This window comes from Sciurus vulgaris (genome assembly GCF_902686455.1).
Source record: "Sciurus vulgaris genome assembly, chromosome: 17".
Classification (NCBI taxonomy): Eukaryota; Metazoa; Chordata; class Mammalia; order Rodentia; family Sciuridae; genus Sciurus; species Sciurus vulgaris.
The window spans coordinates 23,042,503-23,061,562 of record NC_136478.1 but is presented as its reverse complement, the minus strand read 5'-3'; the positions used below and the strand labels follow the sequence as shown (position 1 = coordinate 23,061,562).

Genomic DNA, 19,060 nt, shown 5'->3' with positions numbered 1-19,060 from the left:
GTCTTTCAATTATATTAGTCAGAAATTCACAGGGGATCTCACTGGGCTATAAGCAAGGTGCCAGGTGGGGTATGCTCCTCATGGTGACCTGAGGGGAAGACCCATTCCCTTCTCTTTTTCCATCTTCAAATCTAGTAGGACAAAGCTGTCATAATTCAGGTTTCCTTTTCTTTGTCTCTCATCTTTAAAAGCCATTATAATTACATCCAGTCTACTTGGATAATAGAGGATATTCTTCCCATCTCAAGGTCAGTTAATTAGCAGCCTTAATTACTTCTGTGACCTTGATTCACTGTGCCATGTAACATAGCATCTGCACAAGCTTAGGGAGTTAAGGTGGTCATCTTTTAGCGGCCTTCTTCAGCTTACTATACTTTCCCGTCCAAAAAATCACTGGATTTCAGTTTCTCTGTTTTGAAATGACTGTGGTCAATTGTGTGCCTGGCACTGTGCTATAATGCAAGAATGGCATGGGAGAGGAAAGTGTGTTTGCCTTCCATGAAATGAAATCCACTTCGTTCTATTTTATCTTACAGCTTCACACAAACCATGAAATCATTTTTGCATCATGAGGTAAATGTTACTTCGAGAAAGGGGGTATTTACTTCATCTTCACCATCTAAAGAATATCCTTGCACAAACAACTTATATTTCCTTTGACTCTGTTCACTTGGGTGAAATGGAATGAAACACATTTTGATTGTGAAAATATTTTACAATCCATAATAACTTTTGCTGTACCTAACATTTCTGCAAGATAAGAAGGGAAAATAATATCTGAGTATGAAACTGTATTTTAGCAGGAAATATCTTATGCAGAAAGTAGGGAGCCTGGTTCTAAGTTAACTGTACAGCCAGAATTCAGCTATTTTAAATCTGTAAGAGCTCAGTGAAAATAAAAGCACCTTTACAGTATGAGCTATGAATTTGCCCAATATTTTATATTGAATGAGAATAATAAGTCAATCCCCCAAAACCAAAGGCCGAATGTTTTCCCTGATAAGTGGATGATGATACATAATGGGGGTGGGGTGTGGGGAGTAAGATAAGAATGGAGGAACTTTAGATTACATAGAGGGAAATGAAAGAGGCGAGGGGGCAGGGATATGAAAGATGGTGGAATGAGACAGACATCATTACCCTATGTACATGTATGATTACATGAATGGTGTGCATTTACACCATGTACAACCATAGAAACGAAAAGTTGCACCCCATTTGTATACAATAAATCAAAATGCAGTCTGTAAAAATAAAAACAAATAAAATAATTGACTCCTGATTATATTACATGTCAAAATAAAAATTGTGACACTAAGAATCAATAATACACAACCACATAGAGAAATATGAATTTCACAAACCTTTATGAATTTCATAAACACAATGTTTCTTAATCCAGACACAATTATGTGCTAAAACTAAGACTATATATTTTTGGGGATTTTATTTTTATAGAATACAAAACAAATTAGGGGAGCAATAGTTCTTGGAAGTGTTTAGACTCTGAAATCAACAACTATGAAGAATATTCTTGGGTACAAATATTTTTCGTTACTGAATTTTAGTGTTGATTATATGAGTATGCTTATTTAGTCAAAATTTATGGTGCTGTATATTTATAATGATGTACTTTGCTGTATGTATAATTATACACACACACACACACACACACACACACACACACATATATATATATATATATATATATATTTGTTTTTAAATGGGTTTACCAGAAGGTAGAGGAAAATCTATAAATTTAGCCTTATATAAACAATTATATAACATGACACACATTTATAATCACAATTACACCAAGAATTTATAGTTTGCCACCATTTCTTTAAAATATAAAAGAGCTCATATAGTTATTTTAATGAACTTTAAAATATATTAAGATATAATGTGTCAATATGAGAGGATTGTGAGAAAGTCACTTATAAATATTTGTGAAAGCAATATATAAGAACCCGAAGTCCAGAACTATGATCCTATTATTTTAATAAGCCTTGTAATTTCATTTACTGTCATTAAAATCAGTCCTTTTCCAAACTTCTCTTTCCAGTTGAACTCTCATATCACTAAAAGCAAGTTAATTTTCTTTTTCTTGAAATCAATGAAATTTTTATAATGAAAACTGATTTCTGAAGGAGCCATGTCTATTTCACGAACAATCTCTAACACCGTACTATTTGGTGTTAGAACAGCCACTGTGATTCATTCCACTGACCATTCAGTCATTCATAGATCAGCACATCATACAACATGGACATGATTTGATGTGTGGCCCAAAACACTTCTAAAACAATCTAGGTGCAGACAGTCATGTAAACAATCTTCACCTGTCATGAGTAAGGTCTAACAATATATTTTACCAGAGGCTTCTACTTAAGCTGATGCCTATTGTGTGGTCTAACACAGATAAGTGACTCTTCGGAGGAATGCTAAATTACTAAATTCCTCCAGAACCCTAGAGGTAGGAATACTCTTGCTGAAGGTTAGTACTTCACATGTAGGGAGGTGATCTGAGACTTAGAGAATGCTAGTTTTGTGTCTTAATCTAAACCATAACATGAGAAGCCTAAATAACATGGTTTTCAAGTCTGTACAGCTGTGTATGCATACTACCTCTTCTTGCAATAAAGATTATGGAAGAAAATTACATTCTCTGAAAACCTATAGTTTTCAAGATATTAAAGAATTTTCTCTGATTTTGGATTTTCCTTTCCTGTTAGTGCCTATCTTTTGATCAATGAAAAGTGATGAGAATTCAGCCTTTAGTCAATGCCCTAAAGGCTGTGCTGACCTGATGGTAAGTGAATGAGTATATGGAAGAAATCAGGTGGAAAGGAAACCACCTCTGCTTCTTGCTTTCTTGCTGTACTCTGTGGAAAAGCCTAGGCCTTAGCTCCCTTAAAACCAGGACTTGGACTTTAATGATTTTGAGCAGTTTGAGCAAAAAACCTACTTATGATAAAAAAATACTCCCTGGGGCATTCAACGGTCTTAAGTAATCAGCATAGATTGGTTTTATAGTCTGAACCATGCCTGGCAAAAAGTGGGTGTCTGAATGCTGGATTCCCTTGCAGTATACATGAGCATGTGCATGTCTGGATATTAAAAGTATATATTATCAGCTCATATAGATGGATTATTTCCTGGACCACAAGAAACATTGTGATTATTAAGAAGGGAAAAAGTGAATCCCACATACTTGTCAAATGCCAATGCAACTTAAATATTACAGTATCCAGGGGTACTCCTCAGGGAAGTAATGACCATCCTTCCTTTTTGAAGCATCTGATGACCTCTGCTTCCAAAACATCTGTTGAGATTCACCATGTTTAAAAGGCATAGATAATGAAGGGTATAAGATAACCAGATCCCTACCCTTTGGAACTCACTATCCAGTATCCTCTTTAGAATATCAAGCAAGTGTGTTTAATCAAAGTCATCCTCTACTGAGGACCTACTGTGAGTCAGGCATTTTCACAGGTATGAGGATTCAAATACAAATATGTTGTCATCCTTGTATTGGAAACATAATCTTGTTCACCATTTGCCTGCAATCACGTGATGTGAACCCACACTTCCATCAAACACTGCTCAGTGGCTCCAGCCCTCCCAGCCAAAAAAAACCCTCAATTTGGCCTTGAAAAACAGCCATAGCTATTCTCAGCTTAAACTTACACTCTGCCTTCTGGTGGTCTGGCAATGTATTTAGAAAATGTAGCGGAATCTAAGGACAACCCTTGTATCTTTGGAAAGCATCCAGTGCCTTACCAGAAAGAATTCTTTACTGAAGCGAATGGTCCTTGGCAAGCATGAGCTCTGACCACTCTAATATTATGCCTGTCGGGCTCATCCTCAGTTGAAAAAGAAATGGAAAAACAGGGAAACCTTAATATAGAAAGAAGAATATGCGCAAGCCAGAGCAACTGTGTTGGCTAAAGTTCTCATCTAAGCACTCAGCCAAAGCCAACTGAATTTTAGGGTAGGTCATGCACTAGAGTTGATCTTAAATATGTGAACCCACAAGGACAAACCAGAGCAGAAATACATTAGCACGGCTCAACTGACCCCTAGAAAGGAAAGCTAAATCCCTCACTGTTTTAGCTAAATACACACTTGCATGAATAACATAAGTAATTTCACAGCTAGTTCTGAGGCTAGACCTTAATTAACAGGGGAAAAAAATCTGCCTTCAACAAGATGTTTCTAATATGTATTGTAATTTCCAAAGAGTATCAGCTAGCTATTAAGTGCACATTTTGGAGCAGTAAGAAAGTCAGATTAGGTTTTGCAGGCAGGCATAAGTGAGTTTATGATGTACTACCATTTTATGACTGAGAATTTGGATAGGTTTAACTAAACTATTTCTGGGTTTCTTCATCTATAAAATTGGAGGGCAATTCCTATGTACCTAGTATAATTGCTATGCTGGGTAAGTAATACAATACCCTGTTTAAAATAAAAGGAAAAATTAACATTAGTCTGTTTTATACTATTACTGTATGAATAGTAGGTATTTTTTAAACTGGAGAAATTACATAGAATTTGGAGGCATCCTACCTTGGATGTAGATTCTAGACAAATCATCTACTAAGCTAATCCCCAGACTCAGTTTTCACATCTCTCACAGGAGAAAAAAGAGGTACTGTTTTTCTAGGATATGAAGGGAAAATAATAATAGAAATTACTTAGCAGGACCCTAACTCTTTCAAGGCATTTAAAATGCCTGGGGTACATTATCTTAATTGTGCCTTAAAGTATCTTTCTTCAATTATTTTCTTTTTAATATTAAGCCCAGATCCAGCAACCTGAACTATGATGTTGGTCATATGATCTTGACACTGAGAGATACATTTTGTGAAAGATGTCTCTTGAAAATTTGATTTGATGATTTGGTTTTATCAGTTCCATAAGAACCAAAGAAAGGGGAATGCAAGTGTCTAATATTCCAAACACACATACTAGAAGAAATTTCTAGTTCCACACTCTTGGTAAAAGGTCTAACAAGTTCAATCCCAAAATAAAGGCACAAATATGTCCCAAAGGGAGTTCATATTAGTGTATTAGCAATCATTCTTTGAAAGTCTTTATTATTATATTTTGCCCTTCATAGCTGAAAATATAATCCTGGCAGAGTTAGAACGGATAAGTGGCACATGCTGATGGTTTTTTAGGACTATAATTTACTTGGCATGGGAGAGGTAACGCAGAGTACCAAAATATTATAGGCTTTAGAATCACAATGTCCTTGATTTGAACCATATTGCACTACTTTAGATTTGTATGACTGTGAGTGATATTAACTTTCTTATACTGTTTCCTCATTGACACACACACACACATACAAACACACACACGGGTGGACATGTATGTATGCAATTTCATTTTATTAATTAATTTTTTTTCTTGTGCCCCAAGAGGCAACATTTAACTTGGTTAACATTCTCCCCTGACTAGATACACTGAAGGATAGTAGTTATGATTGCCTGTCTATAAATTGAGCTGAATTTTATAGAATGTGTTCCTAACTGTCATTGCTATGCTTCGATGCTCATAGCACAAGGAGGCACAGTGTGAAGTGAAGTAAGGCTTCCTCTTTTCTTCCTAATATCTTCCTTCACACTGGCCTTGATAGTCCAGTAGTAGGGTCATAGCACTTCCTTATGGTTTTGGATTCTCAATGTATTCTCGCAGGGTATATTTCTTCATTTGTGGAAAATAGCATAATGTTTTCTAGGAATATATTTTGTTGCATGGCAATGGTGTCCTGTTGTGATCTGACCTGTATCATATCTCCCAACAAAGTCTTCTACTCCATTGTCCTTCTCTTTTTCTGTCTATTTGTGTGTGCGTCTGTCTGTCTCTCTTTGTCTCTCTTGCAGTTACATCCCCAGTTCTTTTTATTTTTATCTTGAGACAGAGCCTCACTAAGTTGCTAACACTGGCTTTGAACTTCTGATCCTCCTGCCTCAACCTCCCCAGTCACTGGAATTATGGGGTGTGCGACTACACGTGTCCCCTTATTTTTAATATATTCATTATTCTCTGATTATAAAGAATTTGCGATTTTTATCCAGACATTTCCTTAATTCACACACACACACACACACACACACACACACACATGCAAATACATGAACATGCATGAGGTAATGGACGTTTTCATAGATACAAATACAATTCAAACCCCAGTTTAAGTTTCGATTATCTGTAAAAGAATCCAACATTATTTATTTTTATTCTCTCTGATTTTTGTTTCTTAAGGCCTTAATTCTGTCCTTCCTTCTTTTATTTCTCTTGTAGATATGAATATTGGTTCTAGAGAACAGGTAGTCAACCAGGGTACAGTCTGCAGAAAGTAAAGGTCATTGGAGATGGAAATGTCCATAACCCTTCCTAGAAAGACTACCTGTGGTCAGAAAGGCACAGAAAGACACTGAACCATCCTGGTAGGTGGTACAACTAGAAGAGGAAAAGACTGAGAAGCCAAGAGGTTGCTCACAAGTTCTCAAAAGTAACCCCTGAGGGGACTTTGCTGACCTGAACAGTAGGAAGAAAAGAGGTTCATTTTAGCCAACACAGGGCTCACCCACTTGGGTTTGAATACCCAGCAGGGAAGTGCAACTAAACAAAAATGCACTAACATGAGGATGGAAGAAAAGCCATTCATAGATTTTTTTGAAGAAAATACTTTGTCCTTTTAAATGTAACTGGAAATGTGCATTTGTGTCTGCCCTGCACAAAGAAAGCAAAACTGAGTGGTTATAGGGAAAGAGGTCTTATGCATGAGTGTCTGATAATAGCTATCAAAAGAAACTTGACTAAACTCCTAAGTTTGTCCTGAGTTAACTTAAGTCTGGGCTAATAGATATTTTTTGAAAAACAAAAACAAAATAAAAACTATAGATCTTTAGATGTGTGCAGGCAAATAAAAGCTATGAAAGCTTACTTGTTTGGGGCTAGGGTTGTGGCTCAGTGGTAGAGCGCTTCCCTAGCATGTGTGAGGCCCTGGGTTTGATCCTCAGCAAAAGGTAAAAATAAAATAAAGATATTGTGTCCAACTACAACTAAAAAACAAAAAATATTTTTAAAAAGTTTACTTGCTTGACCTCACCTTGCTGTCACCACTGTTAGGACCTCTGGTAACTATACATCTGCTCCTATAATTTGGTCCTTACCTTTTTAATCTTCTAATAAAGTTTGTGTCCTCTAGCTTACAACAATTCCATGATAAGATGATGACAGTGGAAATATTCCAACCCATTCCAGCACATTCCATTAACCCAAGAATGATCTCTCTGTGTCCCCATTAGGTAAGGCAGGAAGAGAATTTAGTCCCCTGGTTTGGTCCAAAAAATGTTTCATATTAGCTTCCAGTGGTTACAGAAGACAGAACTTTGCCCTTCTGTACCTCTTAAGAATAAGGGATCTATGTCTGGGGTAAGAAATGAGATAGGAATTTGAGGATAAATGAAGAGAGAAACTGAGTCTCAAAGGAAAAATTCACAAACCACTGAAATGCAGAAAAATCCCTTGTCCATGCCTTTGCAAGAAGTAACCTAAGGGCTAAGTACAAGCAACAGAAAAACTGGTGCCAAAACATCTAACTGTACTGGCACCACCTAGTCCAGCTTGGAGCAAATGTCCCTCTATAAATATTTACACCCCGCACCAGTAGGTTACTCTCTCCACCCTTGAGGATGACCCACATTCTCCCTTGAACCTGTCTATGCATTCTTAATACACCCTTTCTGTGTTTGTAATAAAAAAGATGGTCCTCAAACTCTTCAAAATATCAAAACTTTCTCTTTCCCCCAAATACATGGAACTAAAAAAAAAATGAAAGCCCCTAGGTATGCAAACTATTTTAAAACCACAGTGGCCAAGACAGAGATGATGCTAACTTGCAAAGAAGACAGCATTAACTGCAAAAGTTTAACTACTTTTTTGAACTCTAATGATTTCCATTGTCAGCAAGAATACACAGTAAGGGACAGATGATGATTAGTTCATATCTAGAAAACTATAGAAAATCAACTATTAAAGAGGTTTGTATTATATTTGATTTGATAATCCATAGCTTAAGTAGGTCTTGGTCATAACACAAAGTTTTTGTCCATCCTATGTGTGGAATGTGTTACAATCTGCAAATCAATAATATGTTTATCTTTCTTCTTTCTGTTTTCAAGCAGATTTTCTGATAAACCATTTCGTAGGAACAATAAATAGATAATAAAAATGTACATTAACAGGTATTTCTTCTCTAAAGTCAACCACACTTTCTGTTTAACCTATATCAATTTATTTCTTTTAAATGAATGAATGAAGCTCATTCTGCAGGCTATGAATTGTTTTAGCAGTTAACATACCTCATTTTCATATGAACAATATATGATGCCAACTTATAATCTATTATTATTTTTTATGAATCCCCACAAAACAGGGCATTGTGTAAAGTCAAATAGACCTTATGTTATATGGCATCTGAATTCTTGTGTTATTTAAAAGCTGATGTTCCGTAATGGATTGGATTGGGTAGAGAAAAGGGAGGAATATCAGAGAAGCCTTCCAGATGAATGACAGTATGACCCTTGAGCTGAGTCAAGAGTAGAGAGCAATTCAGGCTCCACAATACTCTGATTCCCATGTGTCCTCATGAACCTTTTTTTCTTCATCAGAGATGTATAGTTCTTAGGAACTGACAGCATGGCACAGAGTGAAAGGGCTATTATTTACAATGACAACCTTAAATAAATGCATGTGTGTGGCTAAAGATGAATGTATGTGGGGGCAATATACCAAAGGAAGCCAACAATTCTAATTTATCTTATGTATAACTAGCATATCATTAAATAGAGGTCTGTTAATTGATCTCATTGATAGCAACAGACAACAGATAAACTGAGCCAAGCTATGGCAGTGGAGTTCACACTAAATATTTTTCCAGACCATATTGAGCCACACAATTAAGCTGAAACCCAAAGAAGGGGTCTACCTACCTACGTACCTTCCTTCATCCTAGAACTGGAAATTTATGTTGCTGTGAGTATTCAACATCTGAGGTTAGAGTATCTTTTGAAAATCAAACTACTAAAGTTAAAGTCATTAACATTTATGAAAAAAATTGGTAACACTGAAGCAATTTTCAGTGTTAATTAGTGAACATGAGAATTTCTAAAATTCATGTGAACACGGTCTTGCTAGGAAGGGGAGAGGGAACTATTATTATTGAGAAATAGGCTAGGGAATTTTTTATATATTTATTTCATGTGAAATCTTTGCCCGATAGACATGTTTTGTGCAGTTTTAACAACAATAATATTTAGAGTCAGAGAGATAGAGGTCTTTCCATGATCAAGGACACCAAGAGTGGGATTTGAGGTCAAATATATCTAATTTGTCCATATATAATGGCTATAGCTGCAACACAACATGTCTCCTCATTTTCTTTTCATCTCTCTCCTATCTTTTCCTCCTCTCCCTTTGTGTCCTTATCATTCAAAGGACAAAGGCAGAAAAGAAAAAAAAAAAAAAACTCACAGCATAGGTGTTATGTCTCCCTCCCTACTCTACTGATGCTGATGAGACAGGACAACCAATTATTCCCCACACACTAAGATTGCATGGGGGAAAAAAAGGGAAGATTGCATGCTAGCTACCCAGCATGTCAATCAGTGTGATTAACCCCTGAGTGGCCAGGCCATCTTAGTGTGACAGCCACAAAGAAAAGAACTCTTCTTTATCAAAACCCTCAGGCCAAAAGTTCATGGTTAAGGATTTAAAAGGATTAAAAAAAAAATAACGCTAAGATAAAATGGAAAATTAGGTAGTTAAAAATTTTAAAAAAGAGTACAAGTTTGGAAGCCTGAATAGAATGTATAGTTATTGGAATACACACACATACAAAATAATGAAAGAGTGTAATTTTTCCAATTAGTGTTTTCCAAAGTGTAGTTCAAGGTCAATCTGCCTCAGAATCCTTTAGAGTGTTCTGTGAAAAAAATACTGATTGCCAGTGGTAAGACAAAATATTTGCTTCAGAAGGTATAGGATATCTTCTGAGAATATGCATTTTTCAAATTTCTAGGATGATTATTAGCCACCTCAAAGCATAATAATTACAATGAAAGGTAGAAAGATCATATTTGGAGTCAAAATGAAAGCAAGACCTCTTAGCAGAGTGGAAACTTGGCCATATGCTACATTGTATCATCCATTGATATTATGTTTAGTCTTAGATTGAGTGAACATATAATTCTACTTGGATGACAAAATATATCCTCTTTTGAACTTGCCTATAAAAATCTGAAGTCAGGTTGGTATTTGGCCAAGCCATAGTCACAGCTGGGTGTCTGCAGTCTGAGTGATGCTCCAGTAAAACTCCACACAAAATATTTGATAAAATTTTATTAAAGTGGAGCTGAGATTAGTGCCTTCTCTGCACACAAAGACGCGGAAGTGAGGTTATTCAAGCTTTTGGCTAAATTCTAAAGGTCAAAAAACACTTCTCCGTTTAAATGAATGCAATTCTCCCTCTTCTTTCAGAGGATGCTTCTCTTCTGCATTATCGTTTCACTCAGAAATCACCTTTCCCACTTAAGAATTTAGAAACAACACCCCTGTGAACATGTGCCAGATGTAGCTTTTATCCCCCTCCTATGATTAATTCTGTTTTTTTTTTTTGTTTTGTTTTGTTTTGTTATTTGACACAAACGCATGGGTGTCTAGGATATAGTATTTTCTTTTTAATGTGTAGGGAAACAAGAAAACCCAAGCTCTCTTTTCACTCCTAGAAAAAGCACAGCCCAGAATAATACATTCATTGTTTTACAAAGGAAAAGTATTTGATGGTGTCTGAGGAATACAGAGTGCTCGAATGAAAACAAGGCTGCAAAGAAAAACGGAATGAGAAATAGGTTTGTTTTGGTCACCCAGCAGCAAAACCTACCATGCACATTCACACAAATACACCTAAAACTTAGCAGTCACTTCATGTCGATTCCTGACACCAAAATAAAATAAAGATGGAACTTTAGGGGAATAAGACAAAGAGAAGGAGTGGAAATGAAGCTGCCAAGGAAAACAGAACTGATTTCACAAAGGTCAGTGCAGTATAGGATTAGTTTGGACTAAGCCTATACTCCAGTGTAATTTGCAATATATTTCAATACTTCAGAACAAGTATTTCTAGCTACTTTTAATACCAGCTCTGAGCCATGACTATCTAAATAGACAGTGGGCATTAAAGTTCACAGGGCTTGATATTGCCTGCAAAAATGGAGTCCAACAGAATTTGATTTTATTGCTACCCTCTGCCTTTATTAAGGCCCATAGCCAATGGCTATTAAAGTGCTTTGCACTATCTGTCAGCATGCATGGATGCATGGGGATTATTTGTTACAGAATTGAAGTCTAGAAGCCAAGTTCCTTAGCCATAAGTCTGGAATATTAATTATTTCTTTTTCATCTCTTCTATCAGACCTGTGGTACTTACATTCTCCTTGGAGGAAGTAGGAGGAGAATTGGAATTTTTAAATCTGCAACAGTAGGGCTTTATGAACAATTAGAGGGTCAGACCTGCAAAAGGATTGCATGAATTCCTTTCTCAGCCTCCAGATTACTTTTCCTGTACTTCCTCGGTCTCCCTTTAGGGAACTGCTATATTGAATCTAATCTTCATGGAGGTATTTTTCAATGTTCTATTTGAAACTCTCAAGAAACATGCTCTTCCTGAAACTTCATATGTGCATTTAGTGTGGGGGTTCATGTCCAGGCTCAGCATTTAGAATGGATTATTTTAAGACTTTGAATATTGATCAAGGAACAGAAATAAGATTGGAGTTTGAAGGACTTATTCTATTTAGTGGATGAAAAGGCTTGGACCAGTAGGTCACTGCTAACATTATTGACAGTTTCTAGTATCCTAAAGTTCCTTCATTGCAGGTTCACTTTATTGGCCTTGTCCCTCAGCTTTTCTGTTGCCTTATCCATTTCTCCATTTGAAATTGACATTTGTCCTTCTGAATTATGGTTCTGATACTTGCCTTTGTTCTGATAGGGTATTCTGCCACCTGACCAAGTCTATTACAAAAACAACCTCTGGAAACACATTCATAGCATATCACTACCTGATTGAGCCCATTCAATCCTTTTGTCATCAATACCACCTCTGGTTTATCCAGACGAATAGAACATCTTCCTTGTTCTAATCACTCATGGCCTTGAGTTTGCTTCAGTTGGGATCCCATCTGGCACAAGTAAGAAATGGAAACCCTACACCAATAGTTTTAAAAATAAGGGATTTATTCATTACAGGCAACAAAAGAGTAAGATGTCTAGAACTTATAAGGAATTGTTCCTTGGCAGAGTCCTGACATCACATTCCCTACCATTTCCCCAATCCCTCCACCTCCTTTCCTTGTCTGAACCACTTCTGACTTTCATTCTTGTAATGACTCTTCAGTGGGCATGAGCAATTCTTCAGGCTTTGTGCTGAGGAGAGGCTGAAGAGCCCTTAGCAGGATGTTCCTCTATACAATTATCACATATTCTGTGTGGTCCAGGCAGCTTCTTACAATGCTAAGTACATGGGCTTCTGGATGCAACAGATCTGAGTTTGAATTCATGGCACATCTCAGTGAAGATGGTTAAATTATTGAATGTGTTTGAGGCTCCATTTCTGCACCTGTAAAATGTGGTAAACCTTTCCTACCATCAAGGGATCTCGTGAGTTATATGTCTTGTGAAGGAGTTAGCATGCTGCTCGGAGCACAGATTAGGTTTTTATTACACACTTTATTGCATAATACATATGTATATCTAATCATTGTCTTTTAACACACTAAATATGTGCAATCTTTATTTGTCATTTAAATATTTTATATTAAAAAAGAGAAAAGAGCAAATTCCTGGGAATCATACCATGGGTCATACATGCACAGATCTTCATCCACTCAAGTCAATTTCATCTAGCTAAATTCTACTAACACAGAAAAATTCAAAATTCTCATCACAACCCACAGAAAGCATTTCTTGGTTTCCTGTGGAGCCATTTGTGTCTACGCTGGAAAATAAGTCTTTGTATTTCTAACTCCAGAGCAAGACATTGAGCTTTGTACAAGACACATTATTTACTCACAGCATTAAACATAATCTTTGGCACAATGTAGCAATTTCATGAATGTCTGACTAAACATAAACATTCTATTCACAAATCTCTTGCTAATAATAATACATTAAGCCTCAGTTAATTTGCTTATGAAGGAAAATGTTAAAAAATTTTTTTTCTTGCTATCATATTGTCATGAGGACTAAAACCTACATGTAAAACTCAAAGTGTAATGTTTGCAATTTAATTAATTTCTATTATATTTTAGTTTTAATTTTAAAGCCAATATAACATTTAAAAAAAATTTATAAATGCAATTCAACCATTGACTTTCTTTCTTAAATGTTAAAGCATCTCACTTGTAAAATAAATTCACTGACCAATGGGCTGGGCTATAAAACACTCAACACTGATAATGATGATCCTTTTAGGGGTCTCAGAGAAAATCAAAATGCTTAACAAATGCCTTTCACTTAAGCTCATAAAACTCAGCATCAAGTGGCCTTGCTGCTGTTAGGACCATTCATTCCTTCTAAAGTATAAGATCTAAAGTCAATAGAAATAGGAAGGCAATGTCTTTTAAATTTTAGTACCATTTCAAGGAATTTTAAATTTTTAAATAGAATGCATGACCAAATGTGCAAATATTTCAGGGCCTTTTATGCCACGTCTCTTCTAAAATTTCAGAGTAGGAAAAATATTGGAACCTATTAATTTCTTAGATCTCTTTCCAAATATAAGTAATTAATTTAGTTAAGGTTATTTAGTCAATTCCTTTTATCTTTCAAACTTTTTGAAAATTTTATCTGTCTTGTATAGTAATAAAACCCAGTATGGTATATGATTTAGGCAAACTAGGATTATTTTCTGCTTTAGAATCTTTGCATGCTTAAATTCAATAATTCTATATTTAGCAACTGCTACACAGAAAAATATCATAGATGCACACAGACTTGTATTTGCAAATTTTATTTGTAAATGTACTTTCGTTGGATCCATTTCTTCTACTACAATATACATATACAACATTTGGAGAATTGTTAAGTTATTTATGGGTGATCTCAAGTTAATCATTATGCAAGCTTTCAAATTTGCATTTGGAAATATTATTTTAATGACTTGGAAAAAACCTTTTGAAATGCTAAAGTGAAAAAAGCAAGATATAAATTTCATGTAGCTTCAATTATGCTGTATTTGCCATTTTGATTTTATATGAAAAAATACCAAAGGACATATTTCATAATGTTAACAAGGATTATAATTGGTTAGTTGATAGGATTATGGTTGATATTAATTTTTATATGCATTTTCCCATTTCCTATAATTGGCATGTTACTTATTTATAATAAATAAAATAATAACTTTTTAAAAATGACACTGATTGTTTAGGCTGGCAATTAACATATTGAATTAAATTTCCTTTTTAACATGAAAGCTTTTGAGAGAGAATAGCATGTTAAAAGTAGAGAGAAGCATTTCTATTACAGAGTAATGGAAGTAAGTTCAAGTGATGGAAACTCAAACCATCTCCAGATTGAATATAACTTAGACAAAAATCTCATGATTATTTTCCTCAACTGGGATTCCAAAAAAAAAAAAAAGAGAAAAAAATGTTGATCTCTTAAACTTGCCATGATCATGTATAAAATAGCAATATTTTGCCTTGGTTGTTATTATCATATTAAAAGTTATTTACTGGGATGTGCATTCTATACTCACCAGTCTAGCAATTGCTGTTTGTGGAAATCAATTGCTATTTTTATATCAATACTGAAGCAGTGCCCAACCTGCAGAGATCTTTAATCGCTCTTGAGTTTTTTACAGCCCTTCCTCTAATACAAGGTCTGGATTTCATTTTCATGCTGGAGTTTTGTTGTGCAATCTTGGTGGCCTTTTGCCATCGCCATTACTTACCACTTTTGCTCATCTCTCTATTTCTGATTTTATTCCTTCTGGACTTGATTTCTTGCTGCTCCTGACACCTGCTCCAGCCTGATAAACTGACAGCTCCAATTGTAAATCTTGCCCCGATGCTTTCCTTTCCCAAGGATGGAAAATAGCATGTTCCAATGGGTTATAACACTTTAGCAAACATCAGGAATCCTGTCCTTTCCACTTTGGAACTGTATTGTTAAGAAATAGACGTGTTGCTCCCTCTATCTGCTAAACTTTGCCCCCAGTGCCTCTGCCCGCTTTCAGCTGGATAATGTTTACCCCTCCAACAAGCTAATTCAAGTGACATCTCCTTAAGGCAACTACCTGGCCACCCTCCCCAGTAGTATTCCCAGGCCTGTGCAAAGGCTAGGTTCTGTGGTCTGCAGGGTGTTCTTAGAGATCCTGGTACTCCATTCCATCACTGCAAGATCCTGCTATGATCACTTGTCATTATTTGTCTGTGTCACAGTGTTTCTCATGTTTAGCAACTTTTTTTTTTCTTTTCTGGCACTTCATACACTGCAAATTCTCAATCAGTACTGAGGAAATGGTCACCAAGTGAATCATAATGTGCAGAGGAAAGAGGACACTGACTCCAGAAGATTTACTCTGAGAAAAAGTGAAGGACTCACATTTGATAATGAAAATTCAGATTCCGTATACTAAAAAAGCAGTCATGCAAATGCAGTGTCTAAAAGTGTGCCTGTGCGTATGCAGATCTCCGTATACTTCCTGTACACAGCGACATCCTCCTTGGCAGAAGCACCTGCATTGGACTCTGACATTGCCCATGAATATTCCGATTATAAAATCCCGGCTTTTAGGAACCAGATGTCCTTAGCAGATTTTAGTCAATTTAAGTTTTTGATTTAGTCCTCCTTTGAAAGTTTCATTGCTAAATTATCATGGATATTTCTAGCTGGGGGTAATTCGAGGTCTATAATTTAGTTGAGGATGAAGGACACCATTTGGTGAAAGTTAGCTCTTGATTCTAATTTTTATAAAATCCTGTTACTTGTTTCTTTGCTCCTTCTTTTCCCCTTATGATCAAGACAAATGTACAGATGATTTTGACAATTTTTTCTTCTATTTTCTTGTCACAAAATTTTGTTCCCCCCACCCCTGAAAACTGACCAGCTTTCTCTTCAATATGTGCAATGTGGCAAACTCATATTTTAACATGTTTTTTATAGTAAACAGCTCCAGGATGGCTATAATTGAGATTCTCTTCCTTAGGTTGTATTGCAGATGAAAGTTTCATTTTGCTTATGCATGATTTAAAAATAAGTATGTTTTTTATTATAATAAAATTAGCAAGACTTATTAGATACAGTTGGCAATGTAGAGAAAACGAGGAATAAGCAAAGTATACATACTGTAGCCCCTTAATGCAAATTCAATTATTATTAATAATGTGAAGCTATTTATTCTCAGTTCCTTGGTTCCATGCAGTTTTACATTCTTGAGAACACGTTTTATGTAAAACTTGGAATTCATTTTTCTTAAAATTGCCAGAGTGCTTGGGTTCCAATTCCAAATTGACTTCTTGCTACCTGAATGACTTAATAATTTTCTTAACTTCTACCGTGCCCATCTGCAAAACAGTGATCATAATAACAATTACCTCCCAGGTGCTTAAATAGTCCATGAGACAACATAAGTAAAACACTTAAAATCTGCAGTATAATTATGGCAACATTGATAATGATAATATTTAGAATTGCTAATACTTTTAAAATGTCAGATAGTCTTTTAGATAACATTTTCCTCCTCAGGAAATGAAAGAAAATATAATGAATGTTACAGAAAGATTGCTGACTTTCAGGACAGTAGCACCTATTTTGATATTGATCGCCACATTAATGGATGATTTTTTTCTTTTCTTCTTCTTTTTTTTTTTTTCAGTACTGGAGATGGAACCCTAGCCCTCACACGTGCTAAGCAGATTCTCTGCCACAGAGTGACAACACATCAGTTTACTAATTTCAACTTCATTTTCCACAACTTTTTAATAAGTATAAAAGAAAATAACTGCCAATGAACTTATTTCACTATGCCCAAACAAGTATGTCAATTCATAATTGTGAAAATTGCCCATAACTTATATCCCAAGGGAAAATACAGAAGAAGGAGATGAGATAATGATGCTTTCCAGGTATTAATCTGTCCCGGCTCAATGAGTCATCTGATTTAGAAACACTCATTTAATATCTCCTGCTTTTTTAAAAGTCATCACTGATTTAACTCATTATTTGAAAACAAATATTTATTTTAGCTTCCCTCCCCAAAGTCTCTCAGTTTAGAATGCTATCATTTTGCTGTCCTTTAAAAAAAATATAATAAACCAACCCCTTGATGCCTTATTCTGTTCATTTCAGAAAAACTACTTGCTGTAGAGGGAAAAGAAGGCATGATGGTTAAAAGAGTGGGAGAAAGGAGTTAAATTAGCAGAGTCGATAAAACAAGTGAAATTCTATTACACGGATTTAGGAGAAAGAAATAGAAACAAAATAAGAAGAAAAGCAGGCTGATGCTCTATTGTATCTACAGTTTTGTTACCACCAATCGGAAGGTCACCAAGAAAGCAAAGGAAGGTGCACCAGGCTGTGCTTAGGTTTTAATACAGATGGTAATGTAACTGCTCAAGCAGCTCAGTCACACAGCATGCAAGACCGTGCGGGGGATGGAGAGAAAAAAAAAAAAAAAAAAAAACGCAAAGGAAGCAAACCCCATCAGAATAGGACAAATGCACTCTAGTGCTGTTCCTCATGAATGAAGGTTTGGAAAGCTTCATGAAAAGTTCTTCAACTGCCAGAAGATTAAACTCACAAGCAAACCAATTTTTGTTAATTGTGTAAGTGTTAGCCTGAGTTTTGGGCATTGCAAATAATTTTAGTTTTCTCGATGACTCTTGTCTGTTTACTTTAAGAAAATCTAGAAACCTTCCACTTGCCAATGTTACTCACCGGCATAGTACTTGACATCAGATCACATGGATCCTGAGAAAATGGATTTCCAGTGCCTGGTTTTCTGTGCGACCTATCTTCAAAGCCAAATAATCTCTGTTCTTGTCATTTAGGTTCAGATTATTTCTGCCTGCTTTTTAGAAACTCAATATGAATGAATCACACAACACATTAATGTTTTTATGCTTGAAGGAAGGTTATTTTGCTTAACATTATAACTGTGCAATGCATCTTTGCTTCCTATACAATTGAAGTTCATTCATTCACATTAAATGGTCTGAATATACCTTAATGATTTTATTCTACTGCTAATGTACACCAGTCATTGCTAGTTAGATGTTTTAATAAAGCTTTCATGTATGTGTTTTCATCTTTGAAACAAAATTCTCATATATTCTTATACATTTCTATTGGAAATATTGCTAAGTAAGACTGTATGTGCTTGATTTTATGGGGGACTTTTGTCTAACTTTATTAAAAACTGCCAAACTTTTCCAATATTAATATTTAAACTTCTAACTATCATTCTATGAGTATCTTGATTGTTATGTGTTCTTGTCAGCACTTTGCATTATTATTATTATTTTTTGTACCAGGGATTGAGCACAATGGCATAACCACTAAGCCCCACATCTCCAGCCCTTTTTGTACATTTTCTTATAGATAGGGTCTTAGGGCCTCTCTAAGTTGCTGAGACTGGCTTTGAATTTGAGATCCTCCTGCCTCAGCCTCCTGAGCCTCCACCACTGTGCCCAGCTTATTTTTCTTCTTTGTATTTTTTATTTATTTTCACTTTTAACTGTCCAAATAATGGTGGAACTAAAAAGTGGAAAGAAGTGATACAATGATTATGTACTGAAGAAGCTCAAAATAACCCAGAGTTCAGTTAATAGAATTAATAAATGAGTTTGACAAAATTGATAAATATCAACCTAAAACAATTAATTGGAGATTATTTCCAATTTTCTGGCAATTGGAAAATAAAATTTTAAAATAAATTTCGCAATACCATTCAGAATATTAACTACTCAGACTCTAT

At 35.4% G+C, this 19,060-nt stretch overlaps 1 long non-coding RNA gene across 1 annotated transcript in view; it reads right to left on the bottom strand.

The window, feature by feature from the left end:
• The window catches only part of LOC306648175, a 125,005-nt gene extending 109,767 nt beyond the window's left edge, over positions 1-15,238 (bottom strand). Inside the window, exon 1 of the long non-coding RNA XR_013760325.1 lies at positions 15,035-15,238. This is a non-coding gene — a long non-coding RNA (uncharacterized lncRNA). The remainder of the gene's footprint in view (positions 1-15,034) is intronic.
• Positions 15,239-19,060: the final 3,822 nt, after the last annotated feature.